The sequence below is a fragment of the Heterocephalus glaber genome, unplaced genomic scaffold, assembly GCF_053883595.1.
Source record: "Heterocephalus glaber isolate CG9 unplaced genomic scaffold, H.glaber_assembly_v1.0 deba00000281, whole genome shotgun sequence".
NCBI classification, from domain to species: domain Eukaryota; kingdom Metazoa; phylum Chordata; class Mammalia; order Rodentia; family Bathyergidae; genus Heterocephalus; species Heterocephalus glaber.
The window spans coordinates 34,228,739-34,244,189 of NW_028258139.1; the positions used below are offsets into that span (position 1 = coordinate 34,228,739).

A 15,451-nucleotide genomic window follows, 5' to 3' on the forward strand; every position below is an offset into this window, starting at 1 on the left:
CCAGCACCATTTATTAAAGAGGCTATCTTTGCTCCGGTGAAGGTGTTTAGCTCCTTTGTCAAAGATAAGGTGGCTGAGTATGTCTGGAGTTGTTTCTCCATCTTCCAATCTGTTCCACTGATTCTTGGAACTGTTTCTTTGCCAGTCCCATGCTGTTCTCATCACAGTAGCTTTGTAGTATAGTTTCAAGTTGGGGATTGTAATACCCCCTACCTTATTTTTTTGCCTAGAATTGCTTTTGCTATTCTGAGTCTCTTCTTTTTCCAAATGAATTTTTGGATTGTTTTCTCAATTTCTGTGAAGTATGCTGTTGGAATTTCAATTGGTATTGCATTGAATGTATATAGCAGTTTCGAAAGTATGGCCATTTTCACTATATGGGTTCTTACCCAAGAACAAGGGATGTCTTTCCATATTCTGATATCCTCTTTGATCTCTTTGTTCAGAGTGCTGTAGTTTTCAAGTAGAGGTCTTTGATTTCCTATGTTAGGTTGATTCCTAGGTATTTCATTTTTTTGGATGCTACTGTGAAAGAAGTTGTTTCTCCAGTTCCTCTCTCAGTGAGTTTGTTGTTTGTGTACAGGAAGCCTGTTGATTTTTGTGTGTTGACCTTATATCCACCTACTCTACTGAATTTAGTTATTAATTCTAGAAGACTTTTGGTGGAGTTTTGGGGGTCTTTTATATAAAGTATCATGTCATCTGCAAATAATGACAATTTAACTTCTTTGTTTCCTATCTTTACTCCTTGTATTTCTTTCACTTGTCTAATTGCTGTGGCTAATGTTCCCAAAACTATATTGAACAGGGGTAGTGATAGTGGACATCCTTGTCTTGTTCCTGATTTTAGCAAGAAAGATTTCATTTTTTGACCATTTACTATGGTGTTGGCTGTTGGTTTTTCATAGATGCCTTTTATCAGATAGAGATAAAAATCACCTGTTCCAATTTTCTGTAGGGTTTTTATCATGAATTTGAATTGCATTTTGTCAAATGCTTTTTGTGCATCTATTGAGATGGTCATATGTTTTTTGTCCTTGGCTCTGTCTGTTGATATCTTGTATTACTTTTACTGATTTGTGTATGTTGAACCATCCCTGCATTCCTTGGATGAATCCCACTTGGTCAGGGTGTATGATGTTCTTGATGATCTTCTCATTCTGTTTGCTGGTATCTTAATGAGGATTTTTGAATCTATGTTCATAGGGAGATTGGCCTATAGTTCTCTTTTTTGGTTTGGTCCTCCTCTGCTTTGGGGATCAAGGTGATGCTTACTTCCAGGAATGAATTTGGGAGTATTGCTTCCCTTTCAATTTCATTGAAGAGTTTAAACAGTAGTGGCAATGTTCTCCAAATGTTTTGTACAATTTAGCAGCGAAGCCATTAGAATATGATCTTTTCTTTGCTGGTAAATTTTTAATTATGTTTTCAGTTTCACTGATTATAATTGGGGGTCTTTAGAATTTTTACATTTTCTTCATGCAACTTTGATAATTCATTTGTATCTAGGAATCTGTCCATTTCGTCTGTGTTTTCCATCTTATTGGAGTACAGTTTCTTAAAATAGGTATTGAATATCCTCCGGATTTCTACCATGTCTGTTGTAATTTCAAACTTTTCATTCCTAATTGCATGAAATTGGGCCTTTTCTTTTCTTTTCTTTTTCTGATAAATTTGGCTAAGGTTTTGTCAATTTTGTTTATTCTTTTGAAGAACCAACTCTTGGCTTCATTGATTTTTTATATCATTGTGTTAATCTCAATTGCATTGATTTCTGCTGTGATCTTTATAATTTCCTCCCTTGTATGAGCCTTGTGTTTGTCCTGGTCTTCTTTTTCTAGAAGCCTAAAGTTTAGCATTAGGTTGTTTAATTGGGCTCACTTCCTAATATGAGTATTCACTACTATGAATTTCCCTTGTAAGACTGCTTTCTTTGTGCCCTATAAATTCTAATATGTTCTACTGACATCATCATTTAAATATAGAAACTGTTTGATTTGTTCTGTAATTCCCTCTGTGACCCATTGGTTGTTCAAATGTGTCTTTTTCAATTTCCATGTGTTTATGAAATTCTTGTGGTTCCTTTCACTGTTGATATCCAATTTCATCATACATTGATCTGATAATATGCAGGGGAAACTTCAATTCCTTTGCATCGACTTAACTATGTTCTATAAGCAAGTATGTGGTCTATTTTGGAGAACAACCCATGTGCAGCCAAAAAGAATGTGTATTCTCTTTTTCGGGGGGTGGAACACTCTGTAAACATATGTTAAGTCCATTCGTTCAAGAGTTGAATATATTTGTTATATTTGGATAAATGTTTCAAAACAAGTAGAGGTTAATATTACAGATTATGGCAAATGCTAATTTTGTTGAATTTCTACAGATGTTTAGAGCCATTATTCATTAACATTCTAATTTTAATTTTTGGCCCCTACTTGTTTAACATGCTTAAAAGATAAAGCTTAAGTACCAATAACTTGCTAAAGATCTTGTTCTCTCTCTAGACTATCAAAGGAGAATGGCTCATCAAACAACAAAACTCATCTTCCTTTGTCTCCCTCAGATCAGCCAGGGAGAGACTTTCTGAACTCTGGCTGGGAAGAATCAACAATCCTCCTCACCCTGAAGCAGTTGTGAGGAGGACCTTCACCCTTCTGCATCCCTATGAATAAAAGATCAAAGTCAGGGGTAGGGTGAGGTAGGATAGAAGAAATACATAAAGATAGGTAGAAAGGAGGTGAGGAAAATTGGAATTTTGAAGTTGTACTTTTAAGGAAAACTACAGCCTTAGTAATAAAAGTTACTCAACCCCTTTTCCCTTTCAGGAAACTCACTCACTAAAAAAAAAAAAAAAAAAAAAAAAAGCCCCAAGTCTCTTCTTTGCAGTAGAAACCTGTAAATTGGGCTCTGGGCCTGTGATTTTCAAGTGTAAATTGCACTTCCTCTCACAGACTGCTTGTTCAAGGAAGGAGCAATAGTGGCAGCAGATCTCAACTTAGAGGGCTTGCATTCTAATAACTCACTGCCAGTTCAGTGACCAGACAGTCAGTAGGAATGTGCATGCTAGATCATCCACCTTAAGAACACCCTGAGACCCCATAATATACCTACCTCCAGATCATGATGCACCTCTGTCTCTTTGGGGCCCACACTTGATTTCTTTTAAATTTCTGCCTAATAAAAAATTTTTATGCTGGTTACTGGCACATTCTGAGAGTTCTTTTTCTGCAACAGCAGTCACTGAACTTACAACTTGATTCTATGGTAGGATAGGTCTAGGTTTCTTATCTCAATGAGAATCTCCTGTCCTGTGACATGTTATTGGACAAAGAAATGCACAGGCTGTGCTGTGGATCATATGTAGGACAAACAAGAGACAGAGAGGGTGATATCATTTTAGGCTTTCCAGGGGACCAGCTAGAGAAGAGAAGGCTCCAGAGGTAAGAAGTTGCAGGAGGTCTCAAATTCCTGTGGGCTGCAGAAGGAGTTGCAAGTTAGTGTTCAAATGGATATCCTTCTGCCCAGTCCCATAGCCCCTTAGAAAAAACAAAGGCAAGCAAACAAACAAAAAATCCAAACCAGAAAAGCAAAGAATACTGAACTTCCAACATTTGCCAGTCCTGAGGTGCCTTAAATCAACTGAGGAAAATATTTGTTCATTCTGTGTGGTGTGAAGATGTGCAGCCGTGGGTGAGCTGGGCTCTGCTGATAGCTTGGCGGCAATATTAAAGGGCAGAAAATTGTTGTGGATGAACTTTCTAACTTGAAGAAGAATAGGAAAGTATATAGACAACAACAGAACAGCAATACATTCTTTCTTGCAGTCCTAACAAAAATGTTTTCTAAGAAATGTCTTAGATTAGTTGAAAAAAGAATACCAAAAATAGAAAACTTAGAGAAGAACAGAATCAAGAAATAGTTACTCTGATTTCATATAACTACGTGTGACATTTGTTGTTCTATAAGCTTTTCTGTTGAACATTTCAAGAAAGATTTGCTGTATAATCTGAAATAGTGAGAACCAATAGTGCTAAACAGTCATTAAAATCTGCTATTGACTATCAGTATTTATTTTCTGGTCATGTCCTCCACTTGAGAGGTGTTTTGACCATACAGCTGATGAAGATGAAAGAGGTAATGTGTTCTTATGGAATGGAAAAGTCTTTGGTGGAGTAAAGGTTGAAACTGAAGAGAATGATACTCAGATTATTTTTGAATATCTTTCCTCTTGTAAGAGTGAATCTGATATTTTGTCATTATTCTCAAAAGTACAGGGTCCTTGGTTTTCCATATATTATCAATCATCTAGTCATTACCTATGTTTAGTAGGGATTTTTTTTGTCACTGTAGCCTGCTTTGGCCATTTAATAATTTAGGCAAGAGTTTCTACATCCCTTCATTTGGCACCCTGACAGATGGAGGGACAAAACAGTGGCAGGAAGCTCCAGCAGCTGGAATTTTCAGAATGGATCTAAAGTCTGTGGCCAATTCCAGATATATAATTTAAAACTTTTATCCTAGGAAACATATTTTTGAAGAGAATGTTATTGAATGTTGTTGAAGAATGTGTTAATGCCCTGACTCAAAATTTTTTTTCCCCATTAACTTTATTGGTACATTTTAGGTATACAATACAGTTACATTCATCATTGGGATCTTGTACCATTACATGAGTCTCTTGGTTCTTATTTTGTTTCCCCTTCTCTTGACCTCCCTTCACCCCCTCCACCCTTTCCTATTTACAAAGACCGTGTATCCATTTTATTCCTCTTCTCATATTTTTTCCTTTCCCTACCCCTCCCAATTCCCCTGCTCTTTTAGACCTTTCCTTCCTGTTACACAATATCAGTTATACATTTTAAAAATTACAATATTAAGATCTAGGAGACATTACCACAGATTTTACAGAATTTAAAAGGATATAGAAAGCATATTACAAAAATCTTTTTTGAAATAAATTTGACAACTTCTAAGAAGTAACTTAGAAGACAAATTAATAAAACTAACTCTGGAGGAAATATAAAATTTGAATAGCACCTATTAAAGAAAGTATATTCCTAGCTTGAAAACCTACCTATATGACAACAGCAGGCTCATAAACATTTTAACTGATAAATAATATCAAACAATTAAAGCAGAAAAAAGAAGGAATACTTCTCCCCTCATTTTAGGAAATCAACATTGTGTTAATCCTAAAACCGGATAAAGATAATAGAAGAAAAAAGTATGAACATAGATAAAAATTTGTTGAGCAAAACAAACTCTTAGAAGTCAGATCTGGCAGTATGTAGAAAGTGGTTTTGTTATAGGGATGGCAGTGTTGGTTCAGCATTGGAAGACCCACCCCCAAAAGTCATCATTTTAACAGAGGAAAGGAGAAAGCCATATGATCCTGTCACTAGTTGGAGAAAAACTGTCGGACCAAATTCTACAGCTGTTCATGGTAAAAGCTATCAGGAGACTAGAAGTAGAAGAGAAACTTCTCAACAGATCAAAGACACGCACTCCATACTTCCAACAAAAACTCCTTCTATGAATGGAGATAATACAATGCTTTCTCCCTAAAGTGGGGAACAAGGGCATATATGCCTACTCTTCATCTGTCCATTAGACTTTGAAACATAGGTCTAAACCAAAATAGTCTGGCAATAAAATGACACAACTAGAATAGGATTTGCATGGCAGAAGCAAAATCTTTATATGTAGATGAAATGATCATCTACAGAGAAAATACTAAGAAATCTCAAGGAGCCCCTAGAACTTGTACTTGAATTTAGCAGGATTAGAAAACACAAGGTATATATAAAAATTCAGGTCTGTGTACACTTGCTATAAATGAAGAACTGGATATTGAAATTTAGAAGTTATGTAGGAGTACAAAGGACCCAGAAAAGCCAAAAACAAAAACAAAAACAAAAACAGTGTTGGAAGACGTTTAGCACCCAATTTTAAGACTTCTTCTAAAGCTACAGTAATCAAGACAGTCTTGGTGTATGGAAAGACATATAGATCATTGGAATAAAACAGAGAATCTAGAAATAGAAACACACATATATGGTCCACTGAGTTTTGAAAGATTATTTAACATTAGCATTTTATAGAATATAAACTCGATTCAAGAGCCGAGGAAGAGACAGTGTCTTCAGCAAATGGCAGTAGAACACCTGGTATCTGTATATAAAAAATTAACCTCAACCTTTTTTACCATACATGAAAATAACTTGAAGGGATCTATGAACTTAAATAAGAAAGCTTAAAAGTATAAAACTTTAAGAAGAAATTATAAGGGAAAATATTTATGAATTCAGGGTAGGCAAGAGCTACCTAGGATACAAGAACCATGATGTATAAAAGAAAAAAAATTGATGAGATTACATCAAAATTTAGAACTTTAAATGACATCATTAAAATGAAAAGTAGTCCTTAAACAGACCATATTTACAATGCATATAACCTATGAGCAGAATATATAAAGAATTCTTAGAGCTCATTAATAGACAATCCAATTAAAATGTAGACATAAGAAGATGATAAATAGCCAGTATAGCACAAGGAATGGTGTGCAATTTTAGAATCAGAAAAATACAATAATAAGTACAATAATAAGATAGAATTATACACTCATTAGGGAGATGAAGTCAAAAGTTTTAAAAGCCTTGTCATGACTTTTTCTTTTTGTTAGATTCTCCTCCTTTGCGTTTAATTTGTCATGCCCAATGGATTCATTCTGCTGGGCTTCCTGGGGTTGTGATCCTCATTGTCTTTTCCTAGGACATTGTCTAAAATTTTTTGGAGTGCCGGTTTGGTATTCATGAAGTTCCTGAGGTGCTCTTTATCATGAAAGGATCTTATTTCTCCATCAATTTTGAAATATAGTTTTGCAGGGTACATCAATCTGGGTTGGAGGCTGTTTTCCTTTAGAGCTTGAAATACATCACTCCAAGCTCTTCTTGCCTTGAGGGTTTGCATTGAGAAGTCTGCTGTGATTCTGATGGGCTCTCCTTTGTATGTGATTTGTTTCTTTTCTCTCACTGCTTGTAGAATTTTGTTCTTCTGTTGGATTTCTGGAATCCTAACTATTATATGCCTATGTATAGATTTTTTTGGATCAGGGCTAGTTGGAGTCCTATATGCCTCACTTATCTCTATGTCAAGTTCTTTTCCCTTCCTTGGGAAGTTTTCTGCCATCGCTTCTGTGAAGATTTTTTTATGTTATCTTCACTGTCTCTTCTTTCTTCATTGACTCCAATCAGTCTTATGTTATTCTTCTTTGCATCGTCTAGCAGCTGTTGGATTGATTTCTCATGTTCCTTTACAATTTTAAAGCAATTTTTCTTTTCCTGGTCACTAAATGCAATCTTATCTTCTATATGTGAAATTCTATCCTCACATTGGTTCATTCTGCTGCACAGACTTTCGATGGAGTTTTTAATCTCTTGGAAATCTGTTTGTATCTGTTTTATGGATTCCATTTGTTTCCTATGTTGAGATTCCATCATGTTCCTCAGATCCTCTATTTTTTTATCTGTGTCCTCTCTAGATTTATTAATCATGTCTTGCACCATGAGCAAAATCTTTGCTGTTATCTGAGTAATTATTTCTGATTTCATTTTTCCCAGATCCTCTTTTGTTGCCAGTTCAGAGAGTCCAGGTGGTTGAGTATCAGAGTGTTCCATCTCGTTTCCCTTTGGGGTTGCTGTAGGTGATCTGGAAGTCTGTTTTTGAGGCTTGTTTATGTGTCTTCTCATTTCCACGGTGGGGGGGAGTGCTTCTGTCGCCCACGTGGCTCACCTTCTGTGCCCTAGGAGCTGGGGATGGCAGCAGGGGAGCTTCCTTCCAGGTGCTGGGACCAGCTCACCTTCTTGGCCCTAGGACCCTGGGATGGCAGCAGGGGAGCTTCCTTCCAAGTTCCTGACTCAAATTTTAGCAGACATATTAACATTTGTATCAGTGGCTGTGAACAAAGCCAAACGATATTTTGAAAAACCTATTGTTTCATTAAATATGATGTTTTTCCAAGATCCTTTGGAAACTCACTGTAGAAAAATCTCCAGTGTTTCACCTACAAGAGAGACACTTCAAGTGTTTCTTACAGGTGGACACATGAAAAGAGTAGTTCACTAGTTCATTCATATTTTGAATATTGCAGTCAATAGACATGCCATGTATTTACCTAGGTTCAAAACTCTGGCACCAAATGAAGTTCTGAAAACTTGTAATAGAAAAGCAAATATTGCAATCCTGCATTCTGGAGATATTGACTCCATAATGATTGAAACTGTTGCTGATCATCACATTCCTTTAGGTAAACCAACTAATCTTGATGTAGCTTTCATGACCAAAGAAAAGGCCATGCAACTGGCTTTAATTAAAGATGAGTATAGAAAGATCACTGTGAAATGCCTTCTGAAGAATTCTCTGAGAATGCTGGTGCTGTTGATGGTAGTCCTGACAATAACGTCCCAGATAGAAATACAGGAAGAACTGACTAAAGGAACTGCAAACTATTAACTCTTCTCAAACTTGGAATTTTGTTGAAATTAATATTTTTCTGGAAGAACTTTAAAAACTAAGAACTCAAAATTATCTCTTGGACAGTTTTAGATGTCAGCATTGGCTATGCGGTATGGTTTGTTTGTAGAGGAACTGGTTGGTTAGTCACCCAGGTTGGAAGGAAATCATGTCACAGCAGTGTAAAAGTAATTCTCACAGGCATTGGTGCAGATAAGCACCTTGCTGGTTATTCTTGGCATCATGTCTGCTTTCAGACACTTGGACTGAATGCATTGAATGAGGAAATAGCAATGGAACTAGGTCACATTTCACCTAGAAATCTTGGTTGTGATGACAGAGCTATTGGTGATCATGGAAAGGAAGCACTATTTTCATTCCTGGATGAAAATGTTGTCTCCTTTCCAAATTCCCTACCAATCTGGGAAAAGGCAAACTTGATTTTACCCCATGGAATTGGTGAAAAACTAATTTTATGTCGTGCAGCACTGGAACTTGTCTTATACCCTCTGCCCTTCTGCCAAAATGGACCATGCAGTTTGGATCCAGAATTACAAAAGTAGAAAACAATAACAAAAAGTCACCTGATAAAGGTGGAAGGCTCCAAATCATTTCTTTAGAAAACATTTCTTTTTTAAAATTTTATTTATGTATATATTTATTGGTACATTTTAGGTATAAAATATGTTTACATTTATCATTGGGTGTTTGTACCAGAAAATGATGTATCTTAGTTTTTATTTTTAGAAAACTTTTCTTTTGAAAAAGAGATGAAATCATTCTATTGATGATCTCACAGTGTTACAGTATTTACTGAATGACAAATATATAAAAAAAATTCCACTGCTTTATTATTGCAAAAGAGAGGAGGGGGGGAGGGAGAAAATACCTGTTCAAATAAGGCCTTTATTCCTTCAAACTTCTTTCCCTACTTCATCCTGAAAGTTTCTAAAAAATGTTAACAAGCTATTGCAGGGTAACTTTGAGTGTAGAGAAGCAGTGAAGTAGCCATTTGTTTCTCCCCATTTCTACTACACATTTCCAGCCTAAAGAATTCTAGAAACATAGTTCTAAGTGCTTTCCTGGAGGACCTCTAATTTCCTAGTTAAGAATATTTTATAAAATTTAGTGGCTGTAGCTGTCCTTTACCTAAAAGCAAGCTGGAAAATCCATGAGAACTGCCTAGATTTTCACTAAGGGAGAAGAAAAATGTAACAATGACACAGAGAAATATTTTTCCATGTGAAAGCAACAGCAACTTAGAACTGAAAGCAGCACACTGTGGAGAAGACAGCCCAGGAAAACAAGAAACTTGATGTTTCTGCTTTCCCATGAAAACCAGGAAATGATCTCTTCAAAAGCCAGGGATTTATTGAAAACACAGTAAGTTGAGATGTAGGTTTAGGGAGATAAGAAATGAATGAAAGAATCAAATAGATAATCATAGAATTAAAATACCAAAAATCATAAAAGGAACCACAATCACATGGCAGAATAATAGAATTGCTAGAGGTAAGGGATGAACTTGAGCACCTTTGAAGGGTGCTGGAAAAAAAAAATGAGCCACAGCAGCTGTTGCTAGTTGTTGTACACTTGCTGACCACCACACACAGGATAATGTTAGGCACTGAGACTTGGCAAGATCACCTACTCTGTTCCAGAGAACAACCAGTAGGTGATGGAGCAGGACTCACTCTCTGGTGTATCAACCTCCTCACATGTCTGCTGAGTATTTCATTGCTAAATGCCAGGGCAAGATGATGCTTACTGTTACAAACAATGTGAGAGAGACAGGCTTTGTGTGGACACAGGCTTTGTGTGAGCAAAATGGCTGGATTTATTTCTGTCAGCCCTATTTGAAATAAATAGGGCTGAGATTCTGAATGATTTCAGCCACTGGCTGGAGAAGAAGCAAAGTTTTTGTAGGGTTCGGGCATGGGATCATAATCCCAAAGAATCTGGGATGGGATGTTTGGGGTCAAAGTTCTAAGGACAGTGAGTGCAGGTGTACATATAATACTGGTGCTGGGGAGACTGCACATCCTGTCCTGCATTTTCTTTATGATCATCTGTTCAGTTTATTGAGGGCAGTATGGTCCTGTTTAGAGGCTTCCTGTTGTTTGCTGTGGACTGCATGTTTGGCAAGAGAGTTCCACTCAGGTCAGGCATGACAGAGCTGAAGAATATTTGAAGAGCTCACTTGAACTAAAAAAAGTTATATTCTAAAATGAAAGATCTTATCCGAAGAATTGGACAATTGATTATAAAAGTAAGAACTCATACTTTCTGCAAAAGTGAAAATGGGGTAGATGAAAATCAGAGTTAAACAATTGTCGAAAATGAGTTTCTACTTTCCTTAAGAATGTAGGAAGAGATGGTGGGATTCTGGGCCAACCTGCCTGCCCTCCTTCATGCTGTTGGTGCTCCTCATGGTGATTGTTGTCCTTGCCCTCAACTGGAGCATCTCTTCCCGCCACGTCCAGCTACAGGAGGAGGTGGCCGAGCTGCAGGCCCAGGTCCAGTGCACCGAGGTGGCCCCTGGGTGTCTGGAGAAGTACAACTCAGATCGCCTGCTCCTGGTAGATGCTCACAAGAAACAGATCGACCAGAAGGAGGCTGACTATGACCACCTCAGTAGCCAGCTGCAGGCCAGGGAGGGCCTGGGAAAGAGGTGAGAGGATGACAAGGTTAAAACTACAGAAAACATATCATATCAGATGGCAGACACACATCATTTAAAAGAGCAACTTGCTGAGCTTCGCCGGGAGTTTCTTTGACAAGATCAGGACTATAGAAAGAACAACACTTACCTTATGAAGAGGTTAGAATATGAAAGTTTTCAGTGTGGACAGCAGATCAAGGAACTAAGAGCACAGCATGAAGAAAATATTAAAAAGTTAGCAGATCAGTTTTTGCAAGAAGAAAAGCAAGCAAGCCCCCAAGGTTCAATCTGATGGAAAAGAACTGTGTATAACCAATCATGTAATACCTAAAAAAAATTCCAAAAATAGATGAGAATGATGCAGATAAGAATGAAGAACCCTCAAGTAATCATATTCCACATGGAAAAGAGCAAATCAAACAAAATGGTGATGCAGGGATGCCTGGAGTAGAAAATGACCTAGCTAAAGTTGATGATCTTCCCACTTCTCTAAGGAAGGCCCTTGTTTTAGTTTCTCAACATGAAAATCATCAAACAATCTCCCATCTTCCAACTGGACAACCTCTCTCCCCAAATACGGGTCTAGATTCCCATGTAAACCACAATGGCAAACCAGGTATTTCAAAACAGAACCCTTCCAATCCTCTTCAGCATTTAAATCCTGGCTCAAACTTGGACAGTGAACCCAGAATCCAAATGGATATACTAAAGCAAGCCATCAAGGGTAGAGTTGGTGATTTCCACAAATTGAAGCAAAATGATAAAGAATGAGAGCTTCGGATGGATCCTGCAGGCTGTGGAAAGCAATGTTTCAATGATGTCATTTAAATCCTAAAGAAAATTTCACAAAACCTAAAGTTCTATAAAATGAAATCATTTCTACTTTGTTATTTTTCACTTTTGTTGTAAAGATCAGTTATATCAGTTGTAAAGATACATTGATGTAGATTGAAGTAAAACCTGTAATGAAGGAATGTACCTGTGTGCATATGTGAACTTTTTCATATAGTATTTTCAAAGCAGAGACTTTTGGTTATGATACAATTGAGCCAAAAATGGTTAGTCTTTGCATTTAAAGCAAACTAATGTATATTTCTCATTTTATTAAGCTTAATTTTTTCCACAAATAGCAATAGAACATGGTTGTACAGATTATATGTTGCACATAGCATAACCACAGTAAGAGCAGTTACTCAGCTGAAAAAGTTTTCTACGTTAATGTATTCTTGTGAGCCCAACAGGTATTCTGTTCCAGCTGCCCTTAATTTCATGCCCTTCCATGAGTTATGCCTAGAATAGTGACATAAATGAAGGGAAACTGGGTGCCAAACATGTGCAACATGTGTACAAAATTACCTTCCTACTCCTATTTTACATAAGTGCTGATGTGTCTGGGCAGATTAGCTTTCAGTTGAAGACTCATGAAAGTTGAGATAACCTTCAAATACATAAATATTTATGTTATTTTTACTTGGTGTGAAATTGTTGAATGCATTTTAATTTTTCCCATAATACCAGTACTGTTTAACTACAGTCAGCACTGACTAAAGTTTTATTTTCAGGGTTGCATTGGAGAAGATATTCATGATTTAAATGCCAGGTCCTGAAAGGGGCTAAATCTACCTTGAAATGAATCTGCAATCAGAGTTTCAAAGCTTTTCTGTAAGTTTTAGTGATTCTCTTTGACTATGTATTTTTCAGGAATACTGCAGAAGAAATTTTAACAAGTTTTTATTAATGCAAAAAATAAGGATAGAAGTACAGTGAAGTATAGCTGTTTTATAAAAATAGCTTAAAGTTTTTAATAAAAAGGAAACTTTGTAATTACTTACTATGTTAAGATACCATCAACCTCACATTTGCTAGACTTACAAAATTATTTTAAATACATATTGTCTTTTTTGACACTATTCAATAGAATGTGTAAGCTAGTTAATCCTTGTTTTCTGATTAAAGCACTTTTACATCTTATCCCATGCCCCCAAAACAAAAGGTGTGGATTATGAAGGAAATTTAAAGTTGTTAACTCTGTTTTTCAGAAGGACTGCTGTTAATTCTATGTAGGAAATATTGGGCTGAAAGTATCTCTGAGTGGTAGAGCACTTGGCTGCTTGGTCCCCAGCACCACAAAACAGGCAAACAAACATGAACTCTCCCTGTCTCCCACCCCAGGTTCCAGTCATAATTGAAACGTGTACAAGTTAACTTGTTGAGGTGCAAAATTTCTTTGACTTCAGTTTGAAGTTAGTGTCCAGAAAAAGATGCAGTAATTGACTATAGTTTTTCTACCATATCAAAGTAAATAATTTATGCCTTCATTATCAGTAGGATAGGCCTACAATGAATGATATTAACAGTTCACAGAACTTTTAAAGGGAAGGGAAGTGATATACATTCTTTGGGAATTAGCATGGGGAGATAAATTAAAAATATTTCTAGTAATACTTCATATTTAATATTCTAAAATCTTTACAAATGAAAACCACAAGATTACTGGCCTTAGTTCCTTTGACATGAAAAGTGGTCACTTGGTTATGTGACAGCTGTTACTTAACAACAAAATTTCTTCAATTAGCAGCTGAGGGATTTTACAGGCTAAAAAATCTTGGACCATTGGGTAATATTTTTGACTTTATTAAAAATTGTAGTGCTATAAAATACTATGTGAATCTCTTAAAAATCTGACATTCTACAGTCTGTAATAGACATGCTGTTTTTATGTTTTACTTCTGCCTTAAGATTTAGGTTTTTTTAATATGTATTTTTGCCCTGAATTATGTGTTAATTTGATGGGAACTCTGCTTTTAAAATCATCACTTACTAGTTCTAATAATTAAAAATTAAACTTAAAAAAAATGTTGGAAGTATTTATATTCACAGCAGTATCAAGTATTGGATAAAAAAGTATGTATCCTAAGGAAGTAATCTGAAATGCAGAGGAGAAATCATGCAAAGATAGTATCCATTGATAAAATCAGGAAAAATATTTAAAATAGATACAAAATTTTACGTGTGTTAATATAATAACCAAACTATTTTAATGTTCAGTGCAGATTATTAAAATGGGAAAAGTACTTGCTTCTTACTGACAAAGCCTGGTAACTGAGGTTAAATATCAATGGAAAAGGCTGATATTTTCACAAAAATTTTAGAAGAAAGCTCTGGACACTTTTGACACAATAGGGCTGGGGATTTAGCTCAGTGGTTCCAGCACCTGCCTCGCAAGGGCAAGGTCGAGTTCGATCCCCAGTACCAAAAAAAAACAACACACACACACAATAGCAGAGTAGGACACTGTTGAGGTTCACAGTCTTCTTTGAATTTCTTGAGATAACCCTACAGAAGCAAGATAAGGGGCAGTGGTGGCTGGTCTTTTGTACAAGTCAGTTTCTCTGTGTAGACTTTATACATAGCTTAGAAGACCTGCAATTAGTTTCTACTGCCAAGTCACTGGCCCAAAGCCCCACAGGTAGTGTTAAAAAAAAGAAAGGTTTGTTGGAGGCAGGCTGGCTTGAATATAAGGAAAGGATTTAGGAAGGGAAGAAATTTCAGTTAGAACAAACAGTGGAAAGAAAACATATGTTTTTCAGATCCTGTTCAAAGCTGCTGTTGCTAGCCCACACACTTAGAATAGAGCCAGTATAACAATATCTTAGAGTTATAACATGATACTTACTAATTAATTACTTGTTTTCTTATTTGGTACTCCTGACGAATCTTTGGAACTTGGAAGAAATAATATTACATCATTCTCTACCCATCCTTGAATTACAAAGAAGATTGAGGGACAAGGAATATAAGATATTCTTTCCTGAGCAAATTGTTGGTCAAAAAATTCACTTAGGCAGCTCTTAGTAATTTGATAGAAGAAATTGAAAATAATAGAAAATGATTCAAATTCAACATTGAAAGTGATGGAGATTTGGTGTCATAACCTGGTATCATAACCTCGCTAGCTAAGGAAGCAGTTCAGATTTACATAAAAGTGTGTATATAGTGAGGTTGGAGGTCAGAATCTGGCTGGTGGTAAATGAAAAGATAACCCCCAAACAATATCATAGAAATTAAGGGAAAAAATTTATCTCCCAAAGTTTAGAAAGCATGAATGAAATAAATAGATCCATTCAAAGAAGAAACTGACCACAATATTCAAACCCAAAAGGCTAATAATTTGTGGAGTGTTATAGTTTGTGTCTAGATGTCCCCTCAAAGCCTCATGTGGTCATAGGTTATTTTGGAGGTGCCTGAATTTACAGTGGGGGATTGATTCAT

General features: G+C 36.2%; 2 pseudogenes; both read left to right on the plus strand.

Moving 5' to 3' along the window:
- The first annotated feature begins 3,940 nt into the window (after positions 1 to 3,940).
- On the plus strand, positions 3,941 to 10,708 carry LOC101700471 (asparagine synthetase domain-containing protein 1 pseudogene; annotated as a pseudogene).
- A 58-nt stretch (positions 10,709 to 10,766) lies between these two features.
- LOC101699153 (protein GOLM2-like) lies at positions 10,767 to 12,007 on the plus strand (annotated as a pseudogene).
- The last annotated feature ends 3,444 nt before the right edge of the window (positions 12,008 to 15,451 follow it).